General features: G+C 38.1%; 1 long non-coding RNA gene across 1 annotated transcript; it reads left to right on the forward strand.

The window, feature by feature from the left end:
- Positions 1-290: 290 nt before the first annotated feature.
- LOC120317682 lies at positions 291-4997 on the forward strand. The gene is made up of 3 exons (XR_005559298.1): positions 291-368; positions 3471-3541; positions 4870-4997. It is a non-coding gene; the product is annotated as an uncharacterized LOC120317682 (long non-coding RNA).
- The last annotated feature ends 6631 nt before the right edge of the window (positions 4998-11628 follow it).

Here is an 11628-nt window from a genome sequence, read left to right on the forward strand (position 1 = left end):
CAAACACACCAAGCGGGTAAAGGACACCCCAGAATGAAATGGCTACAAGAACAGGTGCCATTGTGGGAGTCCGCAGAAAAACACCTGAGTAGTTTTTGGCTACAGGATTTTCTTTGGCATCTGTAGGGCTCTTGAAGGGAAGAACCCCAGGTGTGAAAATGATCGATGCTGATAATTTTGTGAGAAGAGTTAATGGCTGACTGTTTGGGTTTAGTCTGAGAAAAGTGATGTTTATGTTGCCCTCAAGAACACCTGGATCGGAGTCGAGCTGGATATAAACTTTCCCCTTGAGCGGATCCTGTTCACCTGACTTATCCCAGAAATTTGCCAGAAATTTTTCTCTGCAATCAACTCCCAGAAAAATACAAGTAGGTGGGGGGTTAAAGGAAGGAAATAGACAGTATGTAGAAGCTTCAAGGCAATGGGAAGATTGCTGTATTTGTTGAACAAATCGCTCCATTTGATGGCTTGCAAGGAGGTGGAAATTTGCATTTGCAAGAAACGTGTTGCTATTGTTAGGTGGCTTGTGGAGCAAACCCTATAGATGCCGATGATGTAGAAAAACATACTGAGTTTGTGAATCTTTATTGTTTGTTTATTAAATTTTTATGCTGCTCGTCTCCCCTCTGTCTCTGGAACTTAATAATTAAAATATGAATGATTAAAAGGCAAATTAAAAATGTAAAACTATACAAAACACCAAGACTAAGTAAGAGACAGAGGTCACGGGGATGAGGCCTTCTTACCCTATAAACCAGGGATCCACAACCTTGGCCACTTTATGACTTGTGGATTTCAACTTCCAAAATTCCTCAGCCAGCCATGCTGGCTGAGGAATTCTGGGAGTTGAAGTCCACAAGTCATAAAGTGGCTAAGATTGGGGGTCCCTGCTATAAACCACCAGCAGTGGTAAGCATACCCCTTGAGACCCCAAGACAAGAGGCAAAGCCAAATTTTAATACCCCTCCTGAAGGCCCCAAAAGTGGGAGCATTTCTCATCTCCTGTGGTAGAGTGTTGCACAAGGAAGGGGCCACCGTGGAAAGGGCTTTTCTCCTTGAACCCGAAAAATGGGTATAGAATGGCAGCTGAACTGGGTGGGATTTAGAAAATGATGGAGAACCGAGAGCTACATTCAAAAATATATTTAGGGATGCTTCTTATCCTACACTGGGTATAAATGGATTGCAGTTCCTACGCAGTGATTTCCCAACCACCATTTTTGCAATATTTTAAGAGTTACCATTCTAGTCCAGTAATACTGTAGCCATTCTTGACCTTTTCATTATTTGCTGCTCAAATTTATTCATTTGTTGTTCCCTTAACTTTGCTCTTACTTTACATCTTTCATTATATCACTGACGTGGATGTTTACTAGGCTAATGCTTATGACCACAATCCAGCCCCAAATTTGATGCTAAGCAAGACAGTTGTTAAATAATTTTTGCCCCATTTTATGATCTTTCATGCCACAATTGTTAAGTGAATCACTGAAGTTGTTAGTAACACAATGTAAAGTGAATCTGTCTTCCTTATAGATGTTACTTGTCAGAAGGTCCTAAGAGTCATACTTTTTTCAGTGTAACTTTGAATAGTCACTAAACAAACTGTTGCAACTCAAGGACTATCCGTGTGTATGTATGCTCACACACACACACACACATACACACACACACACACACACAATCTTTATACCATTTCAGGAAATGGAGCAATAGCCTAATGTACATTAGCTTATCGCTCTATTTCCTGAAATGGTGTATAAATATGTTGATATACGGGAAAGATAAAAATACTGCCCAGGTAGCATTTTATCTATATCTTTATGATTTTACAATGCATTATTGTCAGGTAATCAGGCTCTGATTATGCAAGAAAAAAAGATTAACTTACTTACTGGTTGGAGTACCAATGTCAGAGATTTAGTTGTTATATTCCTCTTGGTGCTTAGCTGGCTTTTTAAAATAATTTTTATTATCAATATATACTAAATAAATAAAAATATATCAGTGACTGTACAGTAAAGTAACCATACTTCGCAATAACAGAAGAAAGTAGAAAGGGAGAAAAGAAAGAAAGAAGGAAAAATAGGAAAAATAATATGTAATAAAATCCTAAAATATATTATTAAATTTGCAATATGCAGAAAGAGATTAAGTTTTTGAAATGTGTTTCTAGACTATATATATTGGTCTTGTAAATACTGTACAGTATGTCATGATGATTTCATTGCTCTTATGTGCTTTTAACTATTTTCTGATTATTATTATTTTTAATTAATATTATTAATATTTTTTATTGGAGATGGATTGTTTCCTGGCTGGAGGCACAATATCAATAAATAATTTTTGTTTGTTATGCAAAGGGGCCCATGCTGCAGGCATCCCAGATAATTGCTCATCATCCAAGATTGCAGGAGGCAAGATGGTCAGAAGGATTCTTTATCATTAAATAAGACAGAAAGCTTGTGCTGTAAAACCGAACTGACATTTTAACAACTGACTTTATAATCCAAAGGGATGTGCTGTCCATGAGGATTTTATTTGCATAATATATCTCTTGTAGAAATTTATACTCACAAGGCTTTAGGTCATCTGGGATACCATTATTCCAAAAAGCCACAGTTACAGAAAGAAACTTGGCAAGATTGATTCAAATTGAATTGTTTAAATGTCACTATTCCGGAGATCACAACCAACATTGTGATCCAAAGGAAGAGATATATACATGCCATTGGCATGCACTTTATATCTATGGCAGCAGCAAATAATGAATGACATGCCGATAGTCATGAAGTTAACCATGTAGGCTTGCAAGTGATCAAGACAGTGTCCCAGCTCCAGAAAAACAAGGGAGTGTCCTCCATCAGGGATATTGACATTAAGATCTAAAACAGGGGTTCTCAACCTTGGCAACTTTAAGACTTGTGGACTTCAAACAAAGCTGGCTGAGGAATTCTGGGAGTTGAAGTCCACAAATCTTAAAGTTGCCAAGGTTGAGAACCCCTGATCTAAAACAAGAAATGGACACAGCAAAGCATCCAGGTGAGAAGGGAAATACTCAGGGAGATTAAGGCAATAACTTTTAATATTACATAGCATGTATCTTCCTAGTAAATACTGTACATTGTGAAACCCGAAACCTATAGATAAAGCTGAGTAACCTCTCCCATTCCAGATGTTGCTGGTTTCAATGACCAGACTGCTTTGTGGTCATGGAGATGGAATTTGAGCATATCTTTACATATGCTCGCCTCCTGTACTAGCAGTATCTATCTATCTATCTATCTATCTATCTATCTATCTATCTATCTATCTGTCTATCATCTATCTCTCATCTCTCATCTATCTGGGTTCTTGGGGGGGGGGTCAAGAAAATATGATGATATTGCAAAAGAGGAGGGAGGCAACTTTTGCCAAATTTTCTTCCCCCTACAATCCTAACCAAACTGTTCCCTTCTTCAATCTTCCAGCTCTCCAGAAAAGATGTCAAAAAGAAGAACACTGGGATTTAGAGAAATGGATGAGTCACTCTAAGTTAAAGGTAGAGTACACCCATTTGCTTGAAATACTTGAACATTTCTCCCTTCCTTGTCTAGGGGAGACTTATGGAAAAATAAACAGCTCTTCAGGGACCTGATAAAATATTGAGCAGATTCATATCATCACAGGGCTGCACACTAATCATGGCCTAGATAAATGTGAGAATGCAAATGTGCTACAAATATAAAAGGAATCTAAAAACGACTGTTGTTCCTTAAGGGCTAAAACTTTAGTCCATCTAGACTAGTCCTTTTTACTGGAAATGCTGTTCCCTTACCGACACTATTCAACTGCTGGATGAAATTTCTTGAATTAGGGTTTAGAAAAGGAACCTTTAATATTTGAGTTAACTGGCCATCCCACCTTTGCTAAGCCTCCAAGTGGGGTCCTTGGTGCTCTCTGAGTTTTTCTTATAGACATTTCATTACCAAACTAAGCAAACCAAATCTGTTGATGGCTGAATTTGTCTAAATGTGTGAAAAATTTCACAAATGGACATGGCAATCTCAACCATAGTTTCACCTGTGAACGTTCTAGATCTAGTCCAAAACGCCAAAGAATTCCTGGACACCTGAGACTCAGTCAAATTGACCATCAATAGGCACAAAGAGATAAACAACATCTACATACCACTCAAAAGAAACAATTAGAAAGTCCAAAAGGAAACAAAAAGTACTGAAACACATCCTCATGAGCAATCAACACCCATATGAGCAGACCAAGATTAACAAGAAATCAAGTAAACAAATACCCCAGTGAAGAAACTCCTAATGCAGGCAAACAGTCAACAACTGCCTAATCAAGGAACCACCAAGAAACGCTCCCACCAACACTGGCAGGACTAGCCACTAAAATATAAAAATAAAAGCAAACCCCACTACCTTCTAGCAGTGATGTTGTTATATAGTTTGGTAATGAAATGTCTGCAAGCAAACATTCAAGCTCAGACAGTTCAACCCTGAGATACAAATATTTTCTTCTTTTGAATTCTATAAGTAATATGCCACTGAGGAAATACATTAAAATGTTTTATACCAAAAATGACATAATTTAATTGAAATAATAATAGTGGTCAGTGTATTATCTTGAATCCTGAAGTGAGGCCTTGAATTAGCCCTAAATATACTACTGCAATTATGATATATAGCAGTCATTTTAAGTCATGTTAAGTTCCAAACTCAGTGAATGATAAATTGCACCTAATGATATCGTCTGTTGATATTAAAACATGACTTCAGACAACACTTAATACAGTATAATATTATTCTGTAGAGCATTCTAAACCAAGATTTCTTTATAATGGTTGTTTACAAATGTCATTTATCAAAGGTCCCTTGCAGTTCTAATTAGTAGCTTCCTACTTAAAGATGGTGCTGGAGAAGACTCCTGCGAGTCCCCTGGACTGCAAGGCGTTTGAACCGGTCAGTCCTAGAAGAGATCAACCCTGACTGCTCTTTAGAAGGCCAGATCCTGAAGTTGAAACACAAGTACTTTGGCCACCTAATGAGAAAGAAGGACTCACTGGAGAAGAGCCTAATGCTGGGAAAGATTGAGGGCAATAGAAGACGGGGATGACAGAGAATGAGGTGGTTGGAGTCTGGAGGCTGGAATGGAGTCACTGAAGCAGTAGGCATGAGCTTAAATGGACTCCAGAAGATGGCAGAGGACAGGAAGGCCTGGAGGAATGTTGTCCATGGGGTCGTGATGGGTCGGACACGACTTCGCAACTAAGAACAACAACTTAAAGATTTTGCCTCTTTATTGTTTCCTGTTAAGTACAACTGAGCTTAATCATCATTATATCATCCTCAAGCAGTTTTCATTGCCATAAAGAATTTAATTATTTTTAATCTTCCCCTTCTTTTTCTATTATAACAAAATAGTACCTTTTTGCTGTAAAGAGAATATAAAGAAAAGCAGTAACTAAGCCATTCAATACTTTCATTATTGATTTTCTTTCCCAGGAAGAATAGACTCTGAGTAAAGGTAATGAAAAATCAGTAAAGGAGCTCTACTCATGAAAAAGCAGTGAATAGGACAAAAGGAAGCTTTCAACTAATTAAATAAAAATATTCCTTTACTCAGCCTTTAAAAACATCAACAAATTCTGATGCTGAAATTAATTTTTTGGTAGGGAAGATAGCCACAAATCAGGTTCGAAATGGAATCAAAGGAGAACTTTAAAAAATCTGTAATACAACAAAAGAACCAAATTATTCAACGTTCTCCATGAATGATGTTGGGGCTTCTAATACAGAAGCATACTTTTTCCTCATGCAGCTGTATCTAAAACAGGGGTGTCAACTGTGACGTGTCGTGACATATTGCGACTTTTTTCCCATTGCCAGAGCTGGGGTGGGCGCGGTTTCGGCATGATGCATCCGGCCCCTGGGCTGGCAGTTTGACACCCCTGATCTAGAATTACAGCTTTAAAACAATAAATCTATATATGTGGGTCCATATAATTATGAGCTATGGGTTGGAGAAATCTAGAACATTCTATACCCATGGTGGTTTAGATTTTTGCAGCCTAGTTCTGACAACCCTAGGTTCAAAATGCAGGTTGAAATGCCCACAGATTAAAAAATATCCAAATATCCAATGTGGCATTCCTTCAAAACATTTACAAGGCCATCCTTAAACATTTTACTTGATTTGAAGCCTGAGAATAAACAGAAGAGATCTTACAGCAGCAGATCATACCAAAACCTGAATTTATAAACCACAGAAGTAGAAAAAAATAAAATGTAGCAATGAAACACTGCTCTTCTGTCAGTGTTAACCACAAGAAAGGGAGTTACTGTTTCTGCATTTAGTTCCAGATTGTAAAAATTGAGTGTGAGTGAACAGAAGAGACCCCCCCACACTATGGAGGGGAAGAAGAAATCAACTCTTCATTAAAATGCTTTTCCTCCAACCCTTGTGTACTTTAAAATGCTCTCTATTAGAGCACACTTGTAGTTTTATACTGGAAAGAAAGAATGTTAGATTGTGCAGCATGATGGCACAAAGTAGAATTCTCAACAATTGACCTATAAAAGCAATGTGAAAAAAATTCTTGATATTCAACCCCAATAATCATTTCATTGGAATTCACAATCAAAAATGCATTGACGTGATAGTGTCTTCCTGACCTTCCTTTGCATCACTACTTTGCTGAAATGGTCTTAGCCACAAACTAACAAATGAGGTACTTTAGATATTTCGGGACACACTGCTGACTGATAGTACTAGTGACAATCATAAACAGATGGCGAGAAAGATGAAAATCCATTTATCCTGCTACACCACGCAGCAACACTGTGGTTTTACGTTAATGTTAAGTCAGTGATCTGGCTCCCACCTTTTTAATCTCATGCTAAATCCAAAATAATCTTAAACTTCAGACGGATGTGTTTTACTCTCTCTAGTGGCCTTTGCTTTATTCTATGTACCCCTGCCTGTGGCTGGGTGGTGTAAAATCTAAGAGGGCACAGAGTTGAACAAATATCTATTGAATTTCCAGTGTTGGTTCTGTACCTTGCAAGCTCATTTTCCTTTGGAACGACCAATGAAACTATCCATCTAGTACGTGCCATCTGGAACATTCTGTGATGAGAAATGAATTTGCTGCAGGCATCTGTTCACCAGGGAGGAGCTGAATGGTATCCTCTACTAGGTATCTTGCCTGCTGTTCCTATTTAACTTAGACTCAAGGCAGCTAATAGTAAGCGATAAAGCTTAGACAGTTAAGATCTGATTAAACCCAGTTAACACAATCATTGACATACGCTAAAAACCCAATTACAGAAGGAGGTCTGGGCTCTGTTCATGAAAAGGAGAGAATGAGACCTGAGCACTCCAGAGGGAGCACATTCCGTTACTCTTATTTGTAAAGCTAGCAAATATATTCCCCTTGTCCCAACACACAACCATCATAGTTGTTGACTGCTTTGCGGGGTGCCTCATCTATTTGCAGGGTCACAGCTGAATGCTGGGAACAGGTAGCTGCTTCTACATTGCTCTTAGCAATTGTGAGTTCTAGTCCCACCTTAGGCATGAAAGCTTGTCACTCACTCTCAGCCCAACCCACCTGTTGTAGGGAAAATAGGAGGAGGAAGGAGCATTAGTTATTTATAAAAATAGTAAAGGTGGGATTAAAAATGTAAACAAATAAATAAAACATATTGACCAGGAAAGCTGGTGGGGACAAAATAAAAGACTTTCTCAATTTCAGCAATCTCTAAACAGGACTGGAGAACAGGATTGTGAATGTGTACGTTGTGATGACTCCATCTGCCATTCCTTTGGAGAAGAGAAACCATGGGATTCATTATCTACTTCTGTATGAAGAGGATGCAGAATTAAGAATTGCCATTTCTGGGCTTGTCCAGCGCAATACACATTTTAATTCAAGCTTCTGATGATATTCATTTGCTTCCCACTCTTCCATTCCCGACATCTAGGTCTAGCAGTTAGAGGAAGATTCCTGATTTTTCAGGAATGGTTATCCTGGGGCAAAAAATCCTGAATTCTTCCAACAATCATTAGTTGTGATTTTAATGTAAAGACTATTTAAATATATGGGATTTAAATTTTACATGAACTATGTGTAAATTACTTTGTTCCAGACCTGCCTACTTTATATAGCAAGAAGCCCATCATGTTACATAAAAGTCCAATGCAGTTTTCTGTCCCAAAAGGTTTTGCATCCTTACTTATTATTGTATTTGAAAGCACAAAGCACATTAGTCACACTCATGAACTTTGGAGACATGTTTCATCCTGCAGCATTTCAGTTTGGCTCAAAGATGTGTCTTTTCTAACTCTGGCACACAGCTTGTTTCTAGGACTATAAATTAGAAGGAATCTGTTAATAAAAACACTACAAACAATCCCGTTTTAAAGGCAAGTAAGACGATCCTGTAAGGCCCAAGAAATTCAGTGTAATGCTTAAATTTAGAATATTTCCACTATTATTTTTTTTAATTTTAATTTGGCCAACTGATGCAGTAGTGGATGGGAGAATGTAGACTAGATTGGGAGTTGAACAAAAATATTGGGAAAGAAGCAATATATGTCTACTGTTGCCAAAGTCCATGCAGTCAAAGGAGTTAAACAGGATTTGAGGGAGTCTTTGCTTTGATATTGCTTGCTATTTCAGCAGCTCAAACACCAGTATGAAGTGACTGAAAGCTAACACCATCGTGTTCTTATTTTTTGACAGATTAAGAAATTGGGCTATGAATAGATGGCAAGAGAGTGTTTTGAAGATTGTGAGTCTTATGTTTACCAACCATGATAAAAATATACATCTGTAACACAGATTATTCCTTTTGGGGGCCAAATTAACAAATTATAAAATCCCTTTCTAAAGGGAGGCTTTGTAGACTCCAAGTTGTACCCTTATAGTTAGGCAAATATGACAATAGCCATTCTGTGGGTTGTATAAATGCTTCATTCACAAAGGAATTAGCAGGGTGCCTGATTTTTAAAAGCCAGAAGGAAATCAATGTGCGGTACCAAAGAATCCTTGAGAATGCCTGCCTATGTTCTCAATGCTCCTTTCTTCATTCAGATGTAGCCACTTAACATCTGAACTCAACCAAGGAGAAAAACACAAGTGGGGAAAAAAATATGAGTCATCTGCAGCCATTCAGCTGTTTTGTGTTCTTAGAATTAGCACGGTTGTTTGGGAAATTCTGGGAGTTGAAGTCCATAAGTCTTAAAGTTGCCAAGGTTGAACACCCCTGGATTACATGCTGGGGAAGATGGCCCGACTTCCCTCATGCACTTGTGTTAATGGCACACAATATTGAGGAAGAGAATTCAGGCTAGAGAAGGTCAGGCAGAGAGCATCTGATTTGCAATCCTGGAATCTCTTGTCTAAACACTTTTCTGATATTTTGTAGTGTTGACTGAATACATTCTCTCTCTCCTTTCAATTACAGACCTAAAACAAATACCAGAGATTTCATTGGAAGTGAAACACTGCAATTCACCAAGACAGGCTTCCCGATAGAATGGCATTTTCTATTTATGCATATTATTGAGAATAACTACTCAATATTTTTGTGAACTAGGGATGCACGTTACCTACTCTAACAATTAACGGGAGGTTAAATCTCCGTTAATTGGCTCAAAAGTCACCCCATTATTTAAGGAAAAGATTCAATATAATTGGAAAAGACTGAGTATAATCAAAGAATTCCAGAGGTACAGCATTTTCCAGTATAAGTTTTATAAAAGAAAAATGCTCAATTAAACAAAAATTGGTAAGAAACTGGGAGCCCAGGGCACAGACTTGCAATCTGAATTGCAAACTACATATTTTTGGAGTTGAAGTCCATAAGTCTTGAAGTTGCCCAAGTTGGACACCCCTAGGTTACATGCTGGAGGAGGATAGCCTGACTAAAGGTAGAAATCCTTTAATTTTTTTTATCAAATTATAAATTTTAATGCAGCTGAAAAACATTAAATGCATGACTGGAGAACAATGAGATTGCCCATTTTAAATTTTAATTAAATGGGAAAGAAAAAAAATCATTTTTTTTTCTCCTGCGTTAGGGTTAGATTTTGAATTGCTGCTCTACCATAAGGGTGTCAAACTGCCGGCCCATGGGCCGGACGTGTCACGTGGAAGCCGCGCATTGCCGGCAATGGCAAAACTATCCTGATATGTTGCACGATGTCATGAGTGTGACATGTCTGCTCTACAACATACCATCAAAGATGAAGGAAAAAGCCCTGGGAAAAAGGATATGCAGACCTGGCTTAGATTATTTGGGTACCAGCAACTGAATCCAGAAAAGTAAAGCAAACTCTTCAATTGTCTCCCTACTGGCCACTTAGATGGGTCTTCTGGCAAACATCCTTCTGCAGCACCCATTGAGCGAGTCCCCCATTCTGATGTCCATCAGATACAGTTTCCAACAGTGGTCAGCATGGGATTGTTGGGAACCTTAGTGCTCTCTGAGCCTGGTTGTTTTCTTGCAGACATTTCATTACCCAACTAGGTAACAACAGTGCTAAGGGACTGTTAGTCAGAATGGCTGAAAATCTAGAAAGTATCGAGTTTGAGAAAATTATAGCTTTGAGCATTTGACGACGCCTTTTCTCTCCCCATACTTAAACCAATTTATATAAGCATCTGCTTATATGCATGTACAATGCCCTAGGATTAACCCCATATTAATTTGGCTAGAAAAAATTTACACAACCCCGGGGAAAATAAAGAGATTTCTACCTCTTTTTTACTATCAAGTACCTTATCTTTTCACCTGTTCCAAGCAAGATAAAACATGTTTATACTGCAGTTCTTTATTACAGGAGCTGTTTGCTCAGTTATGCTCTTTATAACTTTGTGCAAAAACATTAACTGAGCTCAAGCAGCACTCAATGTTCAGTTTGTTTATTTGTTTGTTTGCCTGCCTTCTGGAAACATTGTACATTTCCTGCTATGGTTTTTCACAAGACACAATCCTATAAGTGAATTTTTGTGTTGACCTGTCAAAAAGTTTAGCAGGCAGATAACACATACACTAAAAGTCTCTGCGCCCTCCAAATAGCAGAACATCTTGATATTTGAAGTCAAAGGGAACAGTAGGCAGTTCCTTATGTGCATCTTGATCGCTGTGAGATTATTAAAGTTAAGATTTCAGGTGTCTTTTCTCCTTACCATGGTACCTTGTTAATTGGTTCCAGGAGGCGCAATGAGTACTGAGGGAAAGAGTATCAATTTTTTCCCATAAGGAATAATGTAGCGAATCACAAGGCATCTGACACTCTAGCTTGTGCGTTGAGCACCGATCAAATGATGAGTATCAGGACAAAATGTTTGGGTCAAAATGCACAAATTGGATGAGTTTCAAAGCAGCTGAGGACCACCACACAAGGTACCTCAGTATAAATAAGGTTTGGTGACTGATACACTGGATTAGTGATATGGAGGCCATTTATGTGACAATTTAGATATATCTACTACTTTTAAGTACCATATCTGATCCCTCCATGGGAATGGAATTTAATTCTGCTTTGTTGCTTAGGTCAGCTCAACTGAAGTTCCATCCAGGTTACCAAGTAATCTTAAGAAGAATGAGTCAAGTCATG

Source organism: Crotalus tigris, unplaced genomic scaffold, assembly GCF_016545835.1.
Source record: "Crotalus tigris isolate CLP2741 ecotype Arizona unplaced genomic scaffold, ASM1654583v1 scf7180000019762.1414395, whole genome shotgun sequence".
Lineage (NCBI taxonomy): Eukaryota > Metazoa > Chordata > Lepidosauria > Squamata > Viperidae > Crotalus > Crotalus tigris.